Here is a 24,931-nt window from a genome sequence, read left to right on the forward strand (position 1 = left end):
GACAAAAAACCTGTATGCAGAAAATTATAAGACACTGATGAAAGAAATTAAAGATGATACAGATGGTGAGATATAGATATACCATGTTCATGGATTAGAAGAATCAACTTTGTGAAAATGACTATACTATCCAAAGCAATCTACAGATTCAGTGCAAACCCTATCAAACTACCAAAGGCATTTTTCACAGAACTAGAACAAAAAATTGCACAATTTCTATGGAAACACAAAAGACCCCGAATAGCCAAAGCAATCTTGAGAACTAAAAATGGAGCTGGAGGAATCAGGCTCCCTGACTTCAGACTATACTACAAAGCTACAGTAATCAAGACAGTATGCTTCTGGCACAAAAAGAGAAATACAGATCATTGGAACAGCAGAGAAAACCCAGAGATAAACACACGCACATATGGTCACCATATCTTTGATAAAGAGGCAGGAATATACAATGGAGAAAAGACCTCTTCAAAAAGTGGTGCTGGGAAAACTGGACAGCGACATGTAAAAGAATGAAATTAGAACACTCCCTAACACCATACACAAAAATAAACTCAAAATGGATTAAAGACCTAAATGTAAGGGAAGATACTATAAGACTCTTAGAGGAAAACATGGGAAGAACACTGTATGACATAAATCACAGCAAGATCCTTTTTGACCCACCTCCTAGAGAAATGGAAATAAAAACAAGAAGAAACAAATGGGACCTAATGAAACTTAAAAGCTTTTGCACAGCAAAGGAAACCATAAAAAAGACGAAAACACAACCCTCAGAATAGGAGAAAATATTTGTAAATGAAGCAACTGACAAAGGATTAATCTCCAAAATATACAAACAGCTCATTCAGCTCAATATCAAAAAAACAAACAACCCAATCCAAAAATGGGCAGAAAACCTAAATAGACATTTCTCCAAAGAAGATACAAAGATTGCCAACAAACACAGGAAAGAATGTTCAACATCATTAATCATTAGAGAAGTGCAAACCAAAACTACAAAGAGTTATCATCTCACACCAGTCAGAATGGCCATCATCAAAAAACCTATAAACAATAAATGCTGGAGAGGGTGTGGAGAAAAGGGAACTCTCTTGCACTGCTGGTGGGAATGTAAATTGATACAGCCACTATGGAGAACAGTATGGAGGTTCCTTAAAAAACTAAAAGTAGAACTACCATATGACCCAGTAATCCCACTACTGGGCATATACCCTGAGAAAACCATAATTCAAAAACAGTCATGTACCACAATATTCACTGCAGCACTATTTACAATAGGCAGGACATGGAGTAAAGTAAGTGTCCATCGACAGATGAATGGATAAAGAAGATGTGGCACATATATACAATGGAATATTACTCAGCCATAAAAAGAAACGAAATTGAGTTATTTGTAATGAGGTGGATGGACCTAGAGTCTGTCATACTGAGTGAAGTGTCAGAAGGAGAAAAACAAATACCGTATGCTAACACATATATATGGAATCTAAAAAAAAAAAAGTAGTTCACAAGAACCTAGGGGCAGGACAAGAATAAAGACACAGACATAGAAAATGGACTTGAGGATATGGGGAGGGGGAAGGGTAAGCTGGGACAAAGTGAGAGAGTAGCATTGACATATACACTACCAAATGTAAAATAGATAGCTAGTTAGAAGTAGCTGCATCACATGCAGAGATCAGCTCGGTGCTTTGTGACCACCTACTGGGGTGGTGTACGGAGGGTGGGAGGGAGACGTATGAGGGAGGGGATATGGGGATATATATGTATACATATAGCGGTTTCACTATGTCATGCAGCAGCAACTAACACATATTGTAAAATAATTATACTCCAATAAAGTGTTAAAAAAAGCTTAAATATACTTATTAAAAGAAAAGTACTACTCAATATAAATATCTATATATGTAAACATTGACTGAATAATAAGGATAATAATAAGAAAAAGGTATGAGTTTTAAATTGTTAATACAAATTGTTTACACGATACTACCCAGACATTACAGAATTGTGAGGTTAAAGTCAACACAATATTTATACTCAGTAAGAAAGGCACTTTAGAGGGAGGGTAGGCAGACATCAGAAGGGGCTGATGAAGTTTGTGTTCAAAAGTTATATGTTAAGTGTAAGAAGGAAAGCTCATCTAAAATTCATGGCCTACTGAATGCTAGCAAAAGGAAGTGTAAGATTTACAATTCTAGACATTGCTCATCTCTTAAATGCTCACTGATATTGAAAAGCAGGGAAATAAAAGCAATGGCCTGCCAACTAATAAGGGAGAAGTGAGAGGTCAAATCTGAAAGAAAAGAAAATGGAAAACAGAACTCCAAGGAGCTGAGGCAGCTGAAATGAAAGTGGTGGACCAGAGTAATTTATATATGTGTCAGCACTAAAACAAATAAATAATGGATAAATAGATAAATAAATAAAAGAGAGAAAAGAGATGGCACAAAGACAAACATATAGAAGAAGAGAAAAATAAACTATCTTAAAGTAAGAGATGATCAGTTCCAATAAAAATACTTTTAAGTTTAGGAGATAGAGTTGTGTGTGTGTGTGTGTGTGTGTGTGTGTAAATACTTATACATACATATATATACAAACACACATATATTTACACACACATACACACACAAGTAGAGAGACACATATTCAAAAAAGTTTAGGAGATAGACTGATATGTATATATGAACATGTATGCATATATATATACCTATAAACATTAGCATGTGAATACACATACACATAAGTATGGGTGTGTTTATGTATGAGTGTGTGTATATACACACACCCTCCAAAATAAAAATAACCTTTCAACATAAAACTGAACATGCTTTCCCTCACCCTGCTTCAACTCTCCCAAGCCCTCTTACCCAGATCTATATTTTAATAGCAACTACCACTTTTTAATTCACTGTATAATTTACTTATATATTTTGTTTTCTTTTTTATTGCCACTGGAAGGGAACCTCCAAGTAATTGAAGACTTTTTGTGTTTTATAATTTATGTATCCCAAGAACCTTTAACGGTATCTGGTACTCAGTAAGATGTGCTTTTATGAATAAATAATTTAACACTAACTGAGAAGCAGTTGCCAGAGTTATTTAGTAGAAATAAAATGTATATCTCATGTGGGTAGTTGGACTAGATTAGTGGTTCACAGTGTCTAGCCTCTGGGCTATGCTATAACATTTCCCCCCTCCAAAGGGAAATGAAAAAGACATTGGCAGTGTAATTAGTTTTCCATAAGATTATGTTTATACAGTTTAAGATTCTATTTTATTATAACATTAAGTTCTTTTTACCCTTCATAGCAATAAAATGCTTGTTCTTTTTGAAATGTTAGCTACTGTGAGGAAATGATGGTACTTTCTTGTAGGTATAAAGTTATTACAACAACAAAATATTTGATATTCATGTATCCATCAGCATTATTAATCCTACTGATTTGTGACAAAGGTGTCATTGGGACCTGTGTGGTCCGAAAATTAATTTTCACAACTTTGACAGGAACTGCTTAAGGAAAAGGTATAGGATGCCATTCAGCAATGAAACCTCTGAAGTTTTGCTAGGAACTTCAAGGAAGGCTCTTCTTAATTCTTCTCAACCTACAAACAGACCAATCTATGTAGGCCTGGAGCCTCATGGTACAAGGGACTTTAAAATAACCATTGCCACACTGAGTGAACAATAAGCTATTTTGACTTGGGGTGACTCCAAGGAAGCCAGGCTTAAAAATCATATTTAGTTATTCCTGGCAGTCTGGAAGACAGTGTGCATGCACAAGGTTTCACCCACTAAGGACGCATCAGAGAAAGAATCTCAAAGCTACAAAAAAAAAAGTAGCATGGGGCAAAAAAAAAAAAAAAAGTAAAGTAAACCCTCTAAGTATGACAGGAAACTCCAAGTACATACACATCCAACTATAAAAGTAAAAATATAACAGGCTAAATGAGCATAAGCACAATCTTTGACCAATAAGTGGAATATGATGATACAGAGATGACCACTAGGCAGCTAAGCTAAGAGATAAGAACAAAGGTGAGAAGAACTGGTAGAAGAACATCAGAAGCTACACATTGCAGGGGAAATATACTTCACAAAAACCATTCATCTAAGTCACTAAATAAATAATCAATGAAGCAAATAACAACAGCAACTACATGGAGGAAAGGATCAGCATTCATAGCAGCAAAAATACATTTTCTAAAATGTCCAGTTTTCAACAAAAAAATTTTATGACACACAAACATAAAACTGTCATCATACACAGGAAAATAATAGACAACAGAAACTGCTTTTGAGGGGGCCAAGATATAGGTCTTATGTGACAGAGAACTCAAAACACCTATTATAAATATTTTTGAAGAATGAAAGAAAACCATTCTTAAGTAAGTAAAAATGGTCTGATGGGGCCTCCCTGGTGGTGCAATGGTTGAGAGTCCGCCTGCTGATGCAGGGGACACGGGTTCGTGCCCCGGTCCGGGAGGATCCCACATGCCGCGGAGCGGCTGGGCCTGTGAGCCATGGCCGCTGAGCCTGCGCGTCCGGAGCCTGTGCTCCGCAACAGGAGAGGCCACAACAGTGAGAGGCCTGCATACCGCAAAAAAAAAAAAAAAGGTCTGATGACAGTGTCTCATCAAATATATAACACTAAGATATTGAAATTTTTAAAAATTAACAAAATTGAAATTCTGGAGTTGGAAGTTACAATAAATAAATTGAAAAAATCAGTAGAGAGGGACTTCCTGGTGGCTCAGTGGTTAAGAATCTGCCTGCCAACGCAGGGAACATGGGTTCAAGCCTTGGTCCAGGAAGATACCACATGCTGCAGAGCAACTAAGACTGTGCACCACAACTACTGAGCCTGCACTCTAGAGACCGCGTGCCACAACTACTGGAGCCCATGCTCTACAACAAGAGAAGCCACTGCAATGAGAAGCCCACGCAGTGCAACGAAGGGTAGTCCCTGCTCACCACAACTAGAGAAAGCCCACGTGCAGCAACTAAGACCCAACACATCCAAAAATAAATAAATTTATTTTAAAAAAATCACTAGAGAGACTCTACAGTAGATTTCACAAGACAGAATCAGTGAACTTGAAAAGATGAATAGAGATTATGTAATCTGAAGACCAGAGAGAAAAAAAGAAAAAAATGAAGAGAGTCTTAGAAAAATGTGGGACACCATTAAGCACACCACCTTATGCATAATAGGTGCATCAGAAGGACAGGAAAGAAAGGCACAGAAAAAAAATTACTCAAAAAAATTAGTTGCTGAAAACTTACCAGACTTGATGATAAACATTAGTCTATATGTTCATGAAACCCAACAAACCCAAATAAGAGGAATTCAAAAAGATACACACACAGATATAACATAGTCAAAATGCTGAAAGTCAATCAGAGAAAAATCTTAAAAGTGTCAAGAGAAAAATGACTCCTCACATACAAAGGAACTTCACTAAGCTTAATAGTTACTTCTCAGAAACAATAAAGGCCAGAAAATGGTGGGATGACATATTCAAAGTGCTGAAAATAAAAATAAAAACTCTACAGTCTCATACCTACCAAAGCTATCTTTCACATTTTTCTGCTTTCAGCTTTTTAAAACGATGTTCACATAAAGTAATAATTTGAACAACGTGTCACTGGGTTTGTAACCTAAAAAATAATAATAATATGTATAACAGTAATAGCACAAAAATGTCGTGGGGGGGGTGTGGGTATATAGGAGTAAAGTTTCTATTATTTCACTGGAGCTATGTCTGTATAAACCTGACGCATTTAAAATGTACGAATGTAAGCCCTAGAGTAGCCCATAAGAAAATAAAACAAAAATATTATTGAGGGCTTCCCTGGTGGCACAGTGGTTGAGAGTCCGCCTGCCGATGTGGGGGACACGGGTTTGTGCCCCGGTCTGGGAAGATCCCACATGCGGCAGAGCAGCTGGGCCCGTGAGCCATGGCCACTGAGCCTGCACGTCCGGAGCCTGTGCTCCACAATGGGAGAGGCCACAAAAGTGAGAGGCCTGCGTACTGCAAAAAAAATATATATATATATATTATTGAAAGGTCATACACAATAATAAAGAGATCCATTCTCCGAGAACACAAATCAATTCTTGATATGTATGCACCTAAAAACAGAGCATCAAAATACATGAGGCAAAAACTAATAAAACTCTGAGGAAGAACAGACAAATCTACTATTATCACTGAAGATGTCAACATGTCTCTATCGCTGATTTCCAAATCCAACAGGAGAAAAATTAGTAAAGACATATTTGAACTGAATAGCACCATCAGTCAACACAATGTAATTAATACTGGAGACTACTTCATGCAACAACAGAATACACATTCTTCTCAAACTCACACAGAATGTTCACTGAGATACCACACCCTGGGCCATAAAACACACCTTAACAAATTTACAAGAATAAAAATCATACATTTAATTATTTAATCATACATTCCGAGCACAATGGAATCAAAAAAGTTTAAAGAGAAATAAAAAATAGTTTGAACTAAATAAAGATGAAAATACAACTTATCAAAATCTGCCAGATGTAGCAAAAGCAGTGCTTAAAGGAAAATTTATATCAATCACTGAATTCATGTTTTAGAAAAGAAGACATAAAAATAAATAGTTTCCACTTAGGATACTAGAAAAAGAAGAACAAATTAAATCTAAAGTAAAAGGAAGAAAATAAATAATAAAAACTAGAGCAGATCAAGGAAATTGAAGACAGAAAACCAGTAGAGAAATTCAATGAATCCAAAAGCTGGTTCTTTGAAAAGATCAGTAAACTCATTAAGCCAGTTTAACTAAGAGAACAAGAGGAAAGACACAAATTACCAATATCAGAAAAAAGAGGGACCATTACTATCAATTTCATGGACATTAAAAGGATAATACCAAATATGAGGAAGAAATTTATGCCCAAAAATTTGATCAGCTAGATGAAATGGACCAATTCCTCGAAAGACACACTACCAAAATTCACACAAGAAGTAGATTATCTGAATAGGCCTATACCTATTGAGGAAATTGAATCAATAATTAATTACTTTATAAAACAGAAAGCGCTAGGCCCAGATGGGTTCATTGATGAATTCTACCAAACACTTGGGTTAGAAATTATGTTGATTTTCTACAATCTCTTTCAGAAAATAGAAGCAGAGAGAAAACTTCCTAACTGATTCTATGAGGCCAGTATCACCTGAATACCCAAACCAAACAAAGGCATGATGAGAAAGGAAAACCACAGATCAATATCTCTCATGAACATAGATGCAAAAATCCTCAACAAAGTGTTAGCAAAATTATTCCAAGAATGTATAACAATTATATACCATGACTTATAGAATACATATGCAAGGCTACTTCAACACTTGAAAACCAATTCATGTACTCCATAAAATCAACAGGCTAAAGAATAAAAATTACATGATCGTGCCAATAGACGTCCCTTGAATACATTATTTAAATGAAAGAACCTAGTCACAAAAGACTAGATTTCATATTGAATGATTCCATTTATATTAAATGTCCAGAATAGACAAAACTGTAGAGACAGAAAGCAGACTAGTGGTTTCTCAGCCCTAGAGGAGCGGGCAGAATAAGAAGTGACCATTAATGTATTTGGGTTTTCTTCTAGATCAAAATATTCTAAATTCAGACTGTGGTGATAGTTGCACAGACTTGTGAATATATTAAAACTCAATTTTGTACATTAAATAAAGGAATTGTGTGGTATATGAATTACATCTTAGGCTCTTAAATATTCCATGTGAATCACATTATGTAATGAAATGACATTAAAAACCTTTTTTTAAAAAGCATTTTGGGTCAATCTTCCCAAAAAGTATAAACTCATCAGAGATTAACTATATCATGAAAAGAACTGCATAATAATAAAAGTGTAGATATGAGAATATAATCTGTTGATAATTTACAAAGAGAGTGCTGTAGCCTGAAGTGGAAGGATAGGGAAATCTTTCTCTTCTGAAAATGACAGATCTGCATGCACCTTGCTCCTGATATGTAGAAAATTCGGAGAGAAAGTGCCATCTATGCCCTGAGGTGTCTGCCCCAGTAGCAGAGCCATCAACTCAGATCTAAAAGTGGTTCAGAGAAGAATGTCAGGTTCGTCAGTCGTTAGACTTCCAGATATCTAATAGTAATTCCTTTCCTGGAGTCCAGCTGAACGCTCTCTACAGCAGAGATTTAGATTCATTATGAGTGTAAAGTAGAGCAGATTTTAATGCAAACACGTAGAAAAATGGCGAGCACTGGCAGTGTTATTTTTATACCAGTTTTAATTAGGAAATTAAAATAAGCAGATTTGACCAAGTTTTGTGCCCCTCAAGGAGACCCTGTTTGCCCGGTTTTTCCAAGTATTATGTGACAAAGTTTTGTATTACAAGTCAACCAAGGAAATTGAATGATTATTGTTTACATCTTACTTTTTATATATTTAGTATCCATTATTTTCTATTGATAAAATGTCTTGATATAAAGTTGTGGGACAAGTTCTTACTCAATTTTCAGTAAGATTCTGGCTTGCCAGAAAAAAAGAGTAATTTACATCTGAATATTGCATAAAACAATTCCTATTATAAAACTTTCATAAATCTCTCATGGGTGATTGCAGTGTATGACAATGTTTCTTAACTAGATTGGGCTTAGCAGTATTTACAGAAAGGAACATATCCAAATTTGACTAAGAGAGAGGGTAGCTATCTTTTGTTTGACAAAAATAGAGTGACAGAGAAATATTTAGTGTTTGCTTAATATTTCACCACCTGGATAAAAGTCAAATGTCAAAATAGGGAACCAATGAAACCCAAATCTACAGTAAATGTTTGCAAGAGCAAAGAACCAAATAGACAAATTCAAATTGCAGAAATATATGACTTCCCCAATCTAAGAGCTTTTTACTCTGTTTTTCCCTTATTCAGTGTTGTAAAATATCTTAGCCAATACCATTTTCCATTTTATAATATTGCAAGTTAAGTTAAAGTCACAAAGGATAATAATTACTTAGTGAATGGAGCCAATTCTAGAACACAAACTTAAAAACAATCTTTTTTCACAGATGTCCAGCATATGTGAGACGAACGAAAGAAAAGCTGAATGGGCTAATTTTCTTAGAAAAAAATATGGTATGTCTTTTTTTTTTTTTTTTTTTTTTGCGGTACGTGGGCCTCTCACTGTTGTGGCCTCTCCCGTTGCAGAGGACAGGCTCCGGATTCGCAGCCTCAGCAGCCATGGCTCACGGGCCCAGCCGCTCCGCGGCATGTGGGATCTTCCCGGACCAGGGCACGAACCCGTGTCCCCCGCATCGGCAGGCAGACTCTCAACCACTGCGCCACCAGGGAAGCCCTATGGTATGTCTTAATAGCAGATAGCAGAAAACATAAGGGTGAAAAGTAGTAGGAATTTAAAAGCAATTTTAAAAGGCAAAGAAACTGCTTGGTTAAATGTTAATGTTTGAAATTCTTTAATGTAACTGAAATTGTTGGAACAAGACACCTTTGTAACATCTTCAATTCTCAAGGACGAGAACTCAAATTCAATTACGTTGAGTGACTAAATAGCAGCATGCAAACAGTAGTAACAGAGTTAGCTTTAGAATTAAAGGACCAATTTCCTAGTGTGGAAACTCTCTACATCCATTCATCATACTCTGTATTAAGGAAGTTTGCTATGGGAAGTATTTTAAAATATTGGTTAGTTAAGCGAGTATTCCTCATTTTCTTTATGTAGAAAGTTCCAAGGTATTTTCTGATTTAATAATTAGAAAACATTTACACGTACAAAAATGCTTTGAAAGTCTCTAGTATTTTGAATTAAAACAACAACAACAACAATGCTGAGTCATTCAAACAAAAAGGGGTTAAAATTACATAAATATTTATGGAGAGTTTTCCTGAACACAGTACTATGTTATGTACATCTAGTTATTCGTTATAATAACAGGCAATAGAAAGTGAGCAAGCAAATTGTTTTCCATGTTATATATAAATGCATTTCAGACGTAGGATATCTTTCACATATTAAACTTCAAGTACATATGAGTTATTTTTTTAGAGGAAAAGGTGAGACATCTTTCAGTCGGTAGAAGAAAAAAGGAAAAACGAGAGGAGAGAAAGGAAATTGAAAATTCTTAGTGATTCATGTAAGTTCAAGTAAAAGTGATATATGACCAAACGCTTTATCAAATTTTTAGGCAATCAGAAAACAAAAAGAAAAATAAGGCAAACAAAACCCAGCAAGCAAACAGATGTAAAATGTTACATAGAAGTTCAGAAATCATGCAGGACTTTAGACTCCTATCTACAAATAACAAAACACAATGAGCTTAGTCAATAAACATTTTAAGGTTCAATTTTTTAACTCCAAGATTTTTTTTATGTACAAATATGACTTTAATTATACAGACAATAAAAATAAATATTCAAGAGTTTAGAAAACAAAAAATGTATATGCTCTTCTGTAAAGAACTGTTTGAAAACTGTATATTGATCATTGCTGTGAAAACGACTCTGAAGAACTAAATCAAAATCAGTAACACAAGAAATAAGAAGTCAGGTGCATGAGTACTAAAAATTCAATGTAGAGTAACTAAACTATTTTTTTCTTATGGAAATGAATCTGAACATAAAATATAATTCTCAGAAAATGTGATTTGCAAAGAATAAGAAACATTTAACTATTTCTATCTTATGATAATTTATGATCAGTACAGACTATAATATTCTTCAATTACAATTAGGCTTTCTAAGAAAACAATATAATGTGAATGAAAGAATAGAAAAATTGTGCCTTTACATGGTGATATATTTTACACCGTTCATACAAAAAGTACTAGTAAGTACATAGTATGAATTATGGTAGATCTTTATAGCAAATTTGTAAATCAAGGTTATTTTCTTTTTTATACCCTCGAATTTCTTTAACAAGTATTTTGATTACAATAAAACATCCAGTAAACGTAATTTTAAAAAGCGGAAACAATGAATGATGGGCTGGAATTAGTATCTTGATTATCTTCAATGAAAAGTTAAAACTGTGCATTTTATTTCACAGTACGTAGAGAGCAATTCTACATTCTTAAAAAGGAGGACTGCTTGATCAGAAATGTAATTTAAGAAGAAAAATCGGTCTACAACATATGAGAGTATAGTTTTGAATCATAAAAATTATTTAAGACATTGTGAACAATCCGGGTAAAATGTATAATAGACTTGAAGTGTGGCAGTAGTGATAGAAGTAAGAAGTTGAAATTGGAAGAGAGTACAGAAGTAGAATTGTCAGAAATTAGCACACGATTATATAAAGGTTAGAGGGTGAGTGAGGGGTCAAAACCTGACTTTAAGGTTTTTACTCTAGTTACAGAAAGAATGGCAGTGTTATTAACAAAGATGAGGAATGAGAGAGAAGCAGACATGAAGAGGAAAGAAGAGATAAAATACTTAAAATGTAACAATATAATCTGTCACTAGATCTATCTTACTATTGAATAAAATGAAATCTGAAGACTGTTAATATAGATTAAATAATTTTTTAAAAAATTGTTTTGACAGTTTTGGGGGAAAGTAGAAATAATTACTGAGGTCTTTGACAAGATCCAGAAATCTGAAATTCTAAGAGTATGTTTCATAACCAAATGAACCATCTATCATGTTTCCTACTGTGTCATGCAAAAAACCCACAAAAGATCACATTTTTTTTTCTCACTAGGAACAGAAGGTAGAACCAACAGTGTGTCGTGCGCTCACAAGCAGACTTGTAAAAATGCTGCTTTCACTGTGGAGTAAATACTTTAGGAATTCAGCGTCAGCTGTGATATTATATGCCTTAGTTATGCACTCACCATTTTAAAACCAAAAAAACAAAAGCCACTCAAATAAAATACCTCATAAAATAAATTATGAAATAATTACATTTTATGTGTATTTATGCATGCAAAAGGCACCATCATCATCTCAAAAAAGTTTTCATTAAGTGCACACATACATTTACTGCCCTAGGTACTTTGCAAAAACGTTGGCCTAGACCTCTCTGATTTATACCTGCAGAGCCTAACACAAATAAAATTGCGAGTCTTATTCTTTTCAAAAAAAAGATAATAATTCAAATATCTGGGTATTTAGTGAGAATTAAGGATAAGATTGGAGAAAATCTTGAAAAATTAATCAGGGAAAAATAGACAAACTCAGTAGGGAGAGATAAATCAGTTAAATTCTATAATAAACCTTTGAATGAGTCTAGCAAAAGGAATAATTTTAAAGACAGTTACATATATCTAATGCTTAACAGCTCTGTTAAGAACTGATCTCCAATTATATCACGAATGAGAGTTAATACACAAATTATTTTTTCTCACTACCTTAAAAGCCCATTCAGAAATGAAAAGTGTATTGTGATACTATATTTTAATATGTACATGAACTTGAAAATTCAGACAAAAGTCTATCTAATAAAAAAAATTTTAATGAGTTTTATTTGTGGCTCATTGTGAAATTATAGCAAAAATTAACTAACTATATAACACTTATTTTAAAATAAGGTTCAAGCTTCCTCATAGGATTAGAACACAATTACCTACTCTGTTACTTTATACATAACTAAAGTATTATACAAAACCACTTGATGGTCATAAAAAATAGCCTGAATGTCTTAATCTTGGATTTTAGTTCATATTATTTGTTCTAAAACTTTGAAAAATGAACACTTTAATGTTGCATATATGAACACATAACTTTAATAACTGATTTCCTTCAGCATTAGAGGTACATTGCTGAATGGAAATTTATTCTTATTAAACTTCTTAAGAAGACATTTAAAATATATAAAATTTGTACCCTTTTTTTTAGATTCCACATATCATATGGTATTTGTCTTTCTGTGTCTGACTTACTTTATTCAATATGACGATTTCTAGGTCCATCCATGTTGCGGCAAATGACATTATTTTGTTCTATTTTATGGCTGAGTAATACTCCATTGCATATATGTACCACATCTTCTTTATCCATTCCTCTGTTGATGGACATTTAGGTTGCTTCCATGTTCTGGCTATTGTATATAGTGCTGCAATGAACACTGAGGTGCATGTATCTTTTTGAATTATGATTTTCTCCAGGTATATGACCAGGAATGGGATTGCTGGGTCATATGGTAGTTCTATTTTTAGCTTTTTAAGGAACCTCCATACTGTTCTCTATAGTGACTGTACCAATTTACATTCTCACCAACAGTGTAGGAGGGTTCCCTTTTCTCCACACTCTCTCCAGTATTATTTGTAGATTTTTTGATGATGGCCATTCTGACGGGTGTGAGGTGATAACTCATTGTAGTTTTGAACTTATTTACAAAACAGAAGTAGAGTCATGGATATAGAAAACAAACTTATGGTTAACAGGGGATAAGGGGGAGAGGGGAGGATAAATTGGGAGACTGGGATTGACATATACACACTACTATATATAAAATAGGTAACTAATAAGAACCTGCTGTATAGTACAAGGAACTCTACTCAATACTCTGTAATGGCCTATATGGGAAAACAATCTAAAAAATAAAAGAGTAGATATATATATAGGTATAACTGATTCACTTTGCTGTACACCTGAAACAAACACAACATCATAAATCAACTATACTCCAATAAAAATTTTTAAAAATAATATAAATGAATAAATAAAATAGATAATAAAATAAAATAGATAAAATTTGGGCAATAAAGTCTTGTTTTCAGTGGTAAGAAAAGTAAAGTTACATTTATACATCTAGAAAGTTTCAATTATTTATTCACTATTAAACTATGAACAGTGAGAGTGATTCCATGATGTTTTATTCTTATAATTCCAGTGACTAGTGCAAAGTACATCCTAGGTATTGATAAGGATTTACATTGAATATATTTGTATGATATAAAATATTTCATGTATAACTTTATATATCTTTTTCTGAGAGAATTTATTATACAAATGCCAACTTACTGACCCCATTCTATAGTTTTATAAAACAATTAAAAAATAGAAGGGATAAAAATTTTAAGGAAAAATTACTTCATTGATAGATGTCTACCAATATCCCTCTTTATCCCTACTTTGGGAAGAACACTATTTAAATTAATGCATCCTTAATCTCTTCAGCTCTACCAATCCCAATTCCCACACTTAGTGATTAGAAGAATAATGCCCCATCCGCAAGTCCCATTTTAGTAGAAAAATCTCAAAAATAATGGGAATGTGGGGGTCCACTATGAGTCATGTCTTGTTTGGATATATTACCTTCTCCTGGTTCTGACAGGACTCGAGCCTTTTCCTCACTCTGAAATACAGAGTTTAGACCCTGGCTCTGGAGTGAATCAGGAAGATGGGAGGCCACTTAAGATCCACTTTCAAAGAGACATAGAGTACTGAAAATTTTACCTTCTTTAAGAAACAGATCTCCTTTTGAGATCCACAATTACCCAGCGATATGCCAAGGAACCATCAATTTAGCCTAAGTTTCTACAGTTACTTCCCTCAAATAAATAGTTATTTAATTAAAGTTAGAACAAAAGGGCTGGGTTAGATATGTAAAGTTTTAACTCTGATACTAAGAAGGGATAGATTTTTATACCAGTCTTTATTTCTGTTGTAAATAACCACAATGAAACTTATTCTGTAAACAACCTTATAAAAACAGTCTCACTAATAACTAGCTACACTCCGTTTACGTTCCATCTTGTTTTCCAGCTTTTATTAAAAGGGTTAATGGGTAGAGAGAAACATTCCAGTAATACTTTCTATTTTGACAGCAGAAAATTAATAACATTGATCCAATTTGGAAATCTATCAGAAGAACTATTTGAATGTTGTGATTTTTCCTTCTGAGGTAAATGGTACTGAGTGCTATGTTGTAAGTATTTTCTTGCTTCTTGAAGATAGAATTGATGCTTTATGAAGTACTCAAGAAGTGGGTAGTACAATGACAAATAAGCAAGGCTATAAATACTTTGATCTCTTGATTAATGTCACTAATTGGGGGATGGTGTCTCAACTTCCTCCAGTTTACTTTTCAAAAGTGCCAAGGTCATGAAAGAAAAGTAAAGATCTGGCAAATATCAAAAAAAGGATTAAACTAAGGAGGAATAAGAGCTAGATGCAATTTAGGGTCTTGTAACAGGCAAATGTTTAATGAAAAACCTGGGAAATCTGAATAAAGTCAGGAGCTTAGTTAATAGCATTGTGCCAATGCTAATTTCCTGGTACTGATTATGTTCTATGGTTACGTAAGATGTTAACATTACAGAAAGTTTGGTAAAGGGAATATAGGACACCTCTATATTTTTTGTAACTTTTCTGTAAGTATGAAAATATATAAAAATTAAAAAATTAAATAAAAATCCATCCAGGAGATTTTATGAACAGAGTTTAGATTTCTTTGCTCTGTGTCAGATTATAACAGTATAAGATTGAAGGAGTAGGCAAGAATCTAATCATGACTCTTATAAGTCATGCCAAGCCATATAAAGTAAATTTCAAGTGGGGAAATGACAGTATCATTTTTACAATTTAGAAAGAGTATTCTCATAAAATGCAAAGAGGAACCTGGCAGATTCTAAGAGTTGAGCTCGAGCTAAAAGTTCCAGGAGACCTAAGGAGCTAGATTTCACAGCACAGATTACCTCAGAGCAGAAGGCTGCACAAAGAGAAAACTTCAGAGAGCTATAGAAGGCCATCCCAAATAGTCAGCAGACTACCACTGTATACATATGAGAAAATTACCTGAGACTGGGTAAAGAACTAGCCTAAAGGATTAGAGAGAACAATGCCTGGTGCTCACACAGGGACCCAGAATAGTGTGTGTTCCCATCAGTAAGACTGGAAAAATTCATAATTCATGAGGTAATAGGTTGAAAACACAGGAATGCCATATTTCAGTAATGGAAAAAAAAAAAAAAAACTAGCTGCCTGGACACTGCTCTGCGACTACCTAAAGTCAAGACCTGAAAGGACCAAGTTATTTCTAAGCAACTTAACTGAATCAATCCCAGAACAAAAGTCCAGAACATTTATAAGAATACAAAAAGCCAACATACAATGAATCAAAATTTACAATGTCTGGCATAAAATCAAAGATTACCAGGCATGTAATGAGGCAGGGAAATATGGTCAATAATAAGGGGAAAAATCAGTCAACTGAAAGCAACCCAGAAATGACACAGTGGTTAGAATTAGAGGGAAAGTTCTCTAAAATAGTTATTATAAGTTTACTTTTTTATGTTCTAAAAGTAAAGCAGAGATGTTGAAAATATAAAAAAGTCTACAAATGAAACTTCAATAATAAATTTTAAAATAATATCAAAATAATAAATAAAAATAAATGAAGAGACTTGCCAAGTTAATGAGTAGGACGACTCAATATATTTAAGATGTCAATTCTTCCCACATTGAAGTGTACATTTAATACAGTCCCATTCAGAATCCTAGCAGAAGTTTTTGTAGAAATTGGTAAGCTGATTCTAAAATTCATATGAAAATGCAAAAGGCTGAGAATATAAAAACCCTGAAAATAGAAATAAAACTGCAGGATTAATGTCTTTAAAACATATAATAAAGCTACAGTAATCAAGACCATGTGATATTTTCATAAAGATATTCAAACAGATCAATGAAACAGTCAAGAAATACACACACATATAAAAGCAACTAATCTTTAATATAGGTTCAAAGGAATAACTTTGGAGAAAGGATAGTCTATTCAACAAATTATTCTAGAACAATTGGACATATGTATGCAAAAAATTAATTTTTGATGCATATCTTGGAATGTAAACAAAAATGAACTCAAAAGGATCATAACCCTAGGTAAAATATCTGGGAAAAATAGGTTAAAATCTTTGTTACTTTGGGCTAAGGGAAAATTTCATAGACATACCACCAAAAACATGATTCATAAAAGAAGAAATTGATAAATTGGACATCTACAAAATTTTTTTTAAAAAGTTCCTGCTCTTAAAAACTCACAATTATGAGAATAAAAAGACAAGTTACAGGGCTTCCCTGGTGGCGCAGTGGTTGAGAGTCCGCCTGCCGATACAGGGGACACAGGTTTGTGCCCGGGTCTGGGAGGATCCCACATGTCACGGAGTGGCTGGGCCCGTGAGCCATGGCCGCTGGGCCTGCATGTCCGGAGCCTTGCTCCGCAATGGGAGAGGCCACGGCAGTGAGAGGCCCATGTACCACAAAAAAAAATAAAATAAAAAATAAAAAAAAGACAAGTTACAGACTAGAATGTAATATTTGCACATCTTGTATCAAACAAAGAAACTGTACCCACAATATATAAGGAAATAACAAATTTGATTGTAAGAAATCAAACAATCAACATAAAATATAGGGGGAAAATTCGGACAGACCCTTCACCAGAGGAGATATGCAGATGACAAATAAACACATGGACATGTGCTCAACTTCACTTATCATTAGGGAAATGAAAATTAAAAACACTTAATAGAGTGACTATTGGTGAGGATGTGGAAGAACTAAAATTCTCATACACTGCTGGTTGCAATGTAAAATAGCACAACCACCTTGGAAAATAAATTGATAGTTTTTTGGATATTTACCCAAGACAAATAAAAGCACATGTCCATGAAAAGTCTTGTACATAAATGTTCATTAAACATTTATTTTTGATAGGCAAAATTGGAAACTACCCAATGTCAATGTCAATCGACAGATGAATGGGCAAATGTATGGTGGTATATCTATACTATGGGATACTATCAAAATTAAAAAAGTAACTATTGAGATATTTAACAAAATGGATGAATATCAAAATACACAGAATAAAAGAAGCCAGACAAGAATATATACCATAATATTTCACTTATACTAATTTTTATAAAATGTAAACTAATCTATAGCAACACAATGGCACTCTGGTTCTTAAAGATTTAACCCAGAAATGAAACACATTACTTCTGCTCACATTTCATCACTAAAGTAAGTTCTAGGGCCACATCTCATGTTAAGGGGCAAGAGGGTGTAACCATGTGCCCAGAAGTGAAGAGAAACATAAATAGTTGTAAACAACATTAACAACTACCACACTTTACTCAAAGGAGTATTTTATATTGAATAGCAAGGAAAGTTGAACACTTAATTGAACTGATGGATACAAGATACGAGATACGCTTGTGGTGTGGGAAAAAGGATGATACCCCACTCATATTATTCCTTTGGAACCTATCACTAAAGTTAATTCCCTTACATTCATTTGAATTTTATCCTTAATGCCAATATGGAATGTACTGTTAAAATAAGAATGTGGTTGTGTTTTTGTTTTAGTAGTAGGCACACATGAACTTCCAATTAATTTTAACCATGTTACAACATTTACAAGTTGATGACAACAGGGAAGTTGAACAGGAAAGTTCATGTTGGTGAACCTTGGTTTAAAAGTCTATTTAGAGGTTGCCTTGGGATAATATTTAGATTGCTGTGCAAACTAAGTTGAGAGCTTCCTCATCAGTGTCTTGCAGTCAGAGATGACTAAATTTAGAGTCATGCCAGGGGCTGCCTTAGCACAAATTTAACCAACTTCTGTCATGTCACTCTGACAGTATGCTGAAATCCACATGTGTATATTTTCTGATTTTAGGCAGAAGCGAATATTACATTCAGAGAGAAGACCTTTCTACCTCTTTATTATTGCATAATATCCTGGATATATTTGATACTGCTTACAGCTCCAATACACCTGTCACTGCACCTCACTGCTAACTCAATGACAGCTCAGAAGCCACGTGTTACCAGCCAATATAATCCAATGTTGTCTTTTTCTAGTCATTCCAAGTTAAGTTCAGCATGAAAAGACAGGATCAGATTTTTCCTGTATTAGTTGTCTCCAAAGATGCACATCACTAACAAGTTTGATTTTAAGAAGTTGTAATGAGTATTGCACTGAAGTATATCTTGTATGGTACTTTCATTATTTGCAATTATAATCTGTCCTGTGGTGCCTTGAATGCTGTACAGCCCCCAAACAGAAGGGATTAAAGCTTCCAAGATGGCTTGGATTGATAATGCCCAGCTTCCTCATCCTTACATTAGTGCTAGAATTATATAATTAAATTATCAAATATTGGGGCTGGAAAGTACCTTAAAATTAAAGAAAAATATGTAGAGAATATACAGAAGTTAGGCATTGCAGTTATGTGCTTTTATAATCCAATTAAGTAGGTCTAATTATTCTCATTTTACACTTGAAGAACTGGGTTTAGTAAATGGCAAATCTGGGATTAGAATTCAGGTTTTCAGTTTTCTAGGTTTTATATATCCCATTCATTTTAGAGAGATATTCCATTAAAGAGTGCATATAATTATACACCTAAATCCTTCTGTTCAATATGAGAAAGCTAGGGCTGAGAAACTAAGTAATTTTATAAAGCTTAAATAGATAGCTAATAACAAAAAACAAAGGAGTGTCTTGCATTCCAGGTAAATCAAATTGATTTGGAATCAAATCAATATCCTGGCTTGTGTATTCTTTTCAGAGTAATACATTATTTAATATTTGACACATCACCTAACATTACTTGAGAATGTACCACCCGTGAGGCTCTTGGCATTACATTTTATAAAAAGACAGCCTCTGTCTACATTGAGCTTACAGTTTAATTGAGGAGAAGACTGAGTAAAAACAAATTAAACATCATTTCAGGTGGCTGTAAGTGGTATGAAGAGAAACAAAGCTGTGTCGATGAATAGGCACACTAGTTTAAATAAAGGACTCTGAGGAGGTAACATTTGAGTAGAGAGAAAAATAATGAAAACAGTCGTGCCATGAGGAAAGATGCAGGAAGGGAATTCCAGAGATGGAAGAAAGATCACATCCCCAGCCTACGTGTGTTATAAAATCCATGTTTTCATACAATATATATATTATAGAAAAGTGATCCTCAAATGAATTCATCCCCCCTTCTGTTTTACACACAGCATACAGACACACACACTGAGCGATGTAATGTTTTTATTTGTGAGGTAGTAATATGTGTCTGTGTATGTGTATTTGCTTTAACATACTATATAGGGGTATCTTTGTTGGAGTATTTCCATTTTAACAATTCAAAATTTTATTTTTGTATTGGCATTAAAGTAGCATTTTTTTCTTTTCTAAAATTTAAAAGTATCAATGCTGAAATCAAATCATCAATAATTCTAATATTTTAAAATTTGGAATCTGGGATATTTCTGGAAAATTTCTATCCAGCAGAATTCAATGCCAGATAAATTTCCAATTATTTCATAGAGAGAAATTATAACATTTCTGAGTTAAGATGAATTTGGAAAACAGGTAATTTTGTCTCATGAGCCACTGATCATCCAGTACCTGGCACACAGTCAGTATTAGAAATAACTGTTGACTAAATTAGGAAAGTATGAATAATTCAATTTTCACCATGGCTTTAAGAAATTAAATGCATGACTATATATGATATATATATATATACACATATATGAAGTCTATGTATATATAGATATAAAATCTACATATAAAATCAAATAGATATAGTATCACAACATATGATATACTCTAGAAAAGGTGGCAATTTGATATTTGAGATAATATATTAAACATATTAGGTTGTCTAAAATGTCTTATTTACAGATGTCAGTTTTTCAATATATGATTTAAAGGCAAATAATCACATATCTATATTCAAAAAATCCAGTAAAAATCCTATATCTTCTATGTGAAGAATGTGTTGTATAACATACTCATGCATTTTGTCAAATATAAAATATTTTATTTGGAAAATTCACTTCTTAGTAATAAGGAAGTTCTTGGAATTTCTATGCTATACCAGGCTAAAACGCATATATATTAGGTTTACATACTAGCTTCTCCAAATGTAAAAACATCTTTTACAAATCTATTAGATTATAAATATAGGGTTGTGCCAGATTATTTATTCTTTTTTTCTGTTTTTGCTTGTGTCTAACATAGTGTCTGCAACATACTGATGCTTACTGCTCCACAGGGATGACTTCTGAGTAGATATAAAGAAAAGATAACACAAAAAGGACAAAATATTGGAATAAGCTATTAAGATAGGTTTTAGAAACATTCAAGAACCAAAAAAAAAATAAAAAGCACCTTACACATTCATCTCCCCATCTGCCTTTAGGCAAAGGGTTTGAACAGACTTCTCAAAACCCATTTGAGCTATTTGATTCCTTTCACCAAGTAATAATGGCATGAAAGATCACCATCTCCATTCACTTATATAATACAATTTAATGAATATAATACTTAGTACCTTTTTCAAGCCAGGCATTCCAAATACCTTTCTTGCTTTTTTTGTCTTCTCTTTCTGACACTTTTACCATGTCTCCAAATGTACTGTTGTTTTTCTGAATTGGCTCTGTTTTTAGCCTATTATGTTTACATTAGATTCCAGGTAAAATTATTTGCTAATGGGCACACGACTGAACTCAGTTTTCTTAATTTTTGGTTTTGTTCCCCCCAATCTGTCCTTTTCTAAACATCTGAGCTGAATATTAGATCACATATATGCTAATAATTGACATAAAATAGGTGGTAATGGATATGCTTCTCTTCTCTTCTTTCAAATAGAATATACTACTAGAAAGATATTACTATCTTTCCTTTAAATATAATAGAGAAGTTCAGAGTGCTAAATTTCAACTCATATCAATCTTTTTCTCCACATATCCAAGTGTATATGGTTATTTATGATGTATATTTAATATATATTTAATAAATATAGAACTTTTGCTTAATTTCTCTTGCCTTTCCGTCCTCTAAAGAGCTAGTACTTGGGCTAGATATTGCATCTAACATAGTGATAATCATTTCCTCATTTAGCAAGAAACTCTTTGATCCTAGTACAGTATCATCCTGCAATTTAGCTGTGTGTGTGTGTGTGTGTGTGTGTGTGTGTGTGTGTGTGTGTGTTCTTTGTGCTAGGTCTGAAATATTCTCCTTAACATGGTCTGTTTGGTAATGTTGACTAGTCCACCCAAGTCGTATCCCAAAGTCTCACTCTTTTTTTTTTTTTTTGGTGGTATGTGGACCTCTCACTGTTGTGGCCTCTCCCGTTGTGGAGCACAGGCTCCGGACGCGCAGGCTCAGCGGCCATGGTTCACGGGCCCAGCCACTCCACGGCATGTGGGATCTTCCCAGACCGGGGCACGAACCCGCGTCCCCTGCATCGGCAGGCGGACTCTCAACCACTGCATCACCAGGGAAGCCCGAGTCTCACTCTTGATTTCAAAGTTTTCCTAACATGAACAATCTGTCTCATTTCCACTATCAATGGTCACCTAGCATATTTATTCATCTTATGATAATCATAGATAAAAAACCTTTTGAAAATTTTCTTAAACTTTTTATACACTATTAATGTGGTTACACAATACTGTTTTTTTTTTTTTTTGGCCGCCCCGCACAGCTTGCTGGATCTTAATTCCCCAACCAGGGACTGAACCCACGCCTCTGGCAGTGTACGCGCAGAGTCCTAACAACTGGACTACCAGGGAATTCCCTGTTGTTACATAATACTATTTTGGTTAGTGAAGTAGTACAGGCTGAGTGAATTTTGCAGAGAAAAACCTAATGTATCTCTTCTCTTCTTCCTCCCTCCCTTCCTTCCTCTCTCCCTTTTTTCCTTCCTCCTCTCCTTTTTTTTGAATGTAAAAGAGATAATCATAGAAATGCCCACACTGGAATTCCATGATTTGGGGAAAATTACTAAAGTGGTTCCACATGGATTTGTTTAAAATATATCTTTCAGTGTTTAAATTTTTAAAATGTGATTTGAGAAATACCACCAGGCCCCGGGATGAAGTTCATATTTGTGTCGGTGTGTGTATAGAACAATTATGAAGATACTTTCCTTACTATCAAGAGCTAAGACTTGGGCTACATATAAGTCTCCTTTAATAGAGATAGTCTTTTCCTCTTTTGTATGAGATACTTCTACCACAGTACATAGTACTTCCCCCTTCAATTTACCATTATTGCTTTCACCTTACCAATTTAACTTTACCACTATGAAGTATATACCACTTCAAATTTACCAGTTGGAAGAGGCAAAATAACTAACAATTCGGTTTCTTTTTAAGTCAAGGCTGTAAATGCTTTCAAATAATTGTGTAGTTTTTTTTGATATACCGTTATTTATAGTTATTTAATTATTATGTACATACAGCCACTTATGCACAGAGCAGGTATTTACACAGAAATTGCATTTTATGCATCGAAAGGTCATCAGCAATGTATTACTCTAGTGAAAATTAACACAATTTAGTAAACCTCATCTTAAAATGCTGAAAACTTGTTCCCAGATGCATGATGAGAAAAAGCATTTTTATTTTCACTTTAAAATTTTCTCAATTATTCCTTTGTAACCTTTAGCCTCTTCCATTAATTCAGCAAGTTTAAGAGTAAACAATTATCACTCAATTACATTAATGTGATAAACATTCATTAGAAGCTTACTGACAGAATCCCTATGCAATGCCCGAGTTGTATTTTTTCATCTTTGATAATTCCTATTATCTATTAAACTAAGAATTAATTTATAACCAATCTTACAATGTTTAACACAATCTATATAATTTAAATTTTCTGAAAGTCTTGAAATAAATTTGAGCCATAAGTTCAAGTGAAATTGCTTTATTAAATAACATTTGATATATGTCAATTCAATATATTTCACATTCAAGAAGATTAAAACGTGGATTTTTTAAAGTTGTTGACATTTCAAATAAATATTAAAAAGCATGGAAGCTTTATAAAATTTTTTCTATGCTGATTCTTGTAGGAGAAAGATATTGTTGCCTTACTCTGGTTTAACTACTACAGTAGAATCCAAATCCTACATTCTGGCTTCAGTCAGCTTTACCAACTTGATCACCTGTCACTATTCCATATTCTGCTTTATGCTTCATCCACACTAAGTCCATAGTCAACTAAATATACTTTATTTATGTCTCTCTATTGCACATGCTATCCTTACTTCCTGGAAACTTTTACTCTCTTCTCTCCTTTATTACCTGTCAAGTTTCTACTTTTTTTTCAAGTCCTGGGTCAACTGTTCCTTCCTGTATGCACCTCATCCATCCTGACAGAGTAACAGAATCATTTATTACTCTGGTGCTTTGTATACATCTCTATCATACCCCTTCTCACAAATTTCAACTTTGTCATATGTAAAACTAGTATTCCCAAGTAGACTGTGAGCTTCATGAGAGCAGTGACTGTAATTTAAGCATAGTTATATCATTATCACTTGACAAGGTGCCAGACAGATTATTGTCTTTCCTCTGTCACCAATATCACTCAGTCCAGGTGAGCCAAGACTGCACATTGTAAGACCTCTGAAGACCCAAGCCTCATTACCTGATACAAAAGCCTCCAGGACAGATGAACTTCAGGTGGCATTTTTTAGGACTCCCATTCTCTACTCAACTTAACATTAGTTTTAACTGGGAAACTTTGAAAAATGTACTAATGCTCAGGCTTTACCCAGACCAATAAAATACTATATGAGGAGTCCAGCCCTAGGGAAAATTAATATCTTGGGCAGGGCTCATGGACAACACATTGCTGTACCACATAAAATCATACATATGCAGACATATTTGCCTCTGGGAGCTGATCTATATTGGTTTGGCTGTGTGGGGCTTGTCAGGGAGGAAAAACTTTTCCTCTACCATTTAGGTTCCATCTGTCGGGGCTTCTGAATTACAATTATAAAAGTTAAATTAGCTAAAAGTTAGATGGTTTACTTGTATGATATGAAAGCTAACAAAAGGAAGTAGCTAGCTCACTAAACATTTAAAGTTTGAGACATACAGTTAACTTAGTAAGAGAACAGGAGTGGGGAGA

Source organism: Mesoplodon bidens (assembly GCF_964165515.1).
Source record: "Mesoplodon bidens genome assembly, chromosome: 12".
Classification (NCBI taxonomy): domain Eukaryota; kingdom Metazoa; phylum Chordata; class Mammalia; order Artiodactyla; family Ziphiidae; genus Mesoplodon; species Mesoplodon bidens.